Here is a 2,549-nt window from a genome sequence, read left to right as displayed (position 1 = left end):
CCAGGTAGATGGCCCTGAGATGTGGGGGTGGCAGCTTTGGCTGCATCGCCCACAGGCACAGTTCAGGGTGACACTGTTTCTCGGGATCCTGTGGTTTCAGGGGGATCCCTGCTGCTGGCTATTGCCTAATCCCTTTGTGGTTGCTAGTGGAGACTCAAGAGACCAGCAGCAAAGTCACCTTCTTTCTGGAGCGCTCTCCTGCTGCAGCTGATATGCACAAGGGGCCCGGGGAGAGTCAATAGGCTTTTCCAGAGCTGTTTATAGTGGACACTTCCTCATCTGTCCAAAAGATGACGTATTTCAGAAGTAAAAAGCAAAACAAGCCCCGTTGTTCCAGACCTCTCCAGTTTCTCCAGCCTGGGTCTCCTGAGTGTGATCCCTGCTGCCAGCCTGTGTCCACCAGCACCTTTCCAGCCTCGGGGCATCACTCTAGCATGGGAGCAAGGAGCTGCAGCCCCAGGGGACTCATTCTGAGAATTGCTCTGGAGAACATGGGGGTCTTGGGACCACAGTGCAATGTCTGCCTCCACGTGCAGGCAGCAGAGATGCCCCACACGCAAAAGCCAAAGCAGAGCTGTGGATGCAGCGGTTTTCCCTGCTGGAAGCTGACTACAAGTTCTTTTCACCCCTTAGTGGGGAGCAAACCCACCACGTTTGACCTTCAGCATCAGCCTTGTGTCCCCTGAAGGGGGGGCCATGCAGTGCTCAGCCTGAAGCAGAGCTCCCGCCGATGCAGGCAGCAGAGATGCCCCACACGCAAAAGCCAAAGCAGAGCTGTGGATGCAGCGGTTTTCCCTGCTGGAAGCTGACTACAAGTTCTTTTCACCCCTTAGTGGGGAGCAAACCCACCACGTTTGACCTTCAGCATCAGCCTTGTGTCCCCTGAAGGGGGGGCCATGCAGTGCTCAGCCTGAAGCAGAGCTCCCGCCGAGGGAGCTTCTCTCCCGCCGAGGGAGCTTCTTTAGAGGCTGAGCAGTGACGTTGGTGTGCCTCAGCCTCATTGTTCTGGATCCTCTGGCCTCTTGGCTGTCATTTCTCTTTCGCAAAGGAGCTCGCTGAAGGGTGGAGAGTACCCCAGCCCCTGCCCTGGGAGAATGGTGGAGGGGGAGGCTGCTGGGGGGGGTTGGCTGGTGTCCAGGGTGATGAGATGTGGTTTTCAGAGTCCTCCTCCTCAGTCACTCCTTAAGGACAACCACTATGTCATCTTCCCATCCTGCATCTCTTCTCGCATCTTCTCCCCTGCCCACCCTTTCTTTCTTGCTTTGAGCCACAGGGAAGGGGATCTAGAAAGGAATGAGCTGGAAGTTAGCCTAAGAAAACTCCCTGCAGCTGTGCTGTCCCCTCTTGTGGTGACCCAAGCCAGCTCCTGGCTCATCCCCAGCCCTTCCTGCCCTTTGACTGGACGAGACAAGAGGGGGTGTCATGCTAAAAATTCTTGCTTTGGGCAAAAGGGAAATGAATCCGAGAATTTATTATTAATATAACTGAAGTCTAAGCAGTCAAAGAGCAGTTTTTAGCTCAGATCTAGATTGCAGAAAAAGAAAATAAAGCAATGAATGTTGTTGGACAGTACCAGTAATACAGCTCTGCATTTGTTTAACTGGTCCTTGGGGAGCAGTTTCTTGCCTTGGGGTTCTCTGTGCATGAACCTCCACCTGCCCTGCCCCTCACCTAGTGTCCCCCTGCTCCCGTATCCCCCTGGGCAGCATCCCTGCAGGGGAGTGGTGAATGGATTAATCTGCTCAGAAAACCTGTCCTGTTACAGCTGTCTGTGCTCAACCTCAGTGTCTTGTACAGAGATGAGGAAAAGAATAATCGGTGAAGTGTTGCCACTTGGCTATTGGAAAAATGACTGAAGTCAAGCGAAAGCTGCGGGCAGACTGAAAGGAATTCAGGAGGCACAAAACCCACTAGCCTTTCTCCAGAGACCCTGTGAATTTTGTGCGTGGCCCAGGGTCTGACACAGGGCCTGTCAACACCTGCAGTGGCAACTGTGCCTCCCCCCGTCCCTGCCCTGGTGATGGATCTGCAGCCCCAGGTGGATGCTGCCGGGAGTGGGGAGGGGGAACTAGAGCAACCAAATGCACAACCAGTGTGAGAGCTGGTGGGTGGTTTTATTACACAACATCGAAGCAGTGCCATGAAAGTGTGACTCCCTCCCTCACAGGCATTTATCCCTACTGGAACAGGGATAAATCAGGTTTTCAGTGCTATCTTTTTAACCCTTTCTTGGCTGTTTCTCCTGCTACTTTCCCCCCAAAACCTTTTCCCCATTTTTCCCATCCATGCCAAGCATTATTTCTGCATTAAGTCCTCAGTGCATTGCGCCCGCCTGGCATGGTGACTGTCCTCGGGGCAAGGTGCTGCTGCTGGGGGGCTCAACCCAGCTGGGACCAGGCAGGGAAGACACCAGTGTCCTCTGGGGGTGAAGGCTGTGGTGATGGGGAGATGCATCCCTTGCAGGGAACAGACTTGGTCCCTGCCTCCACAGAGCGATGATGGGTCTGTCCCCTGCCTCCACAGGGTGACATGGGACGGTGACAGTTCTG

The sequence above is a fragment of the Apaloderma vittatum genome, unplaced genomic scaffold (genome assembly GCF_000703405.1).
Source record: "Apaloderma vittatum isolate BGI_N311 unplaced genomic scaffold, ASM70340v1 scaffold38996, whole genome shotgun sequence".
Classification (NCBI taxonomy): Eukaryota; Metazoa; Chordata; class Aves; order Trogoniformes; family Trogonidae; genus Apaloderma; species Apaloderma vittatum.
Note: the sequence above shows the minus strand (reverse complement) of the source record.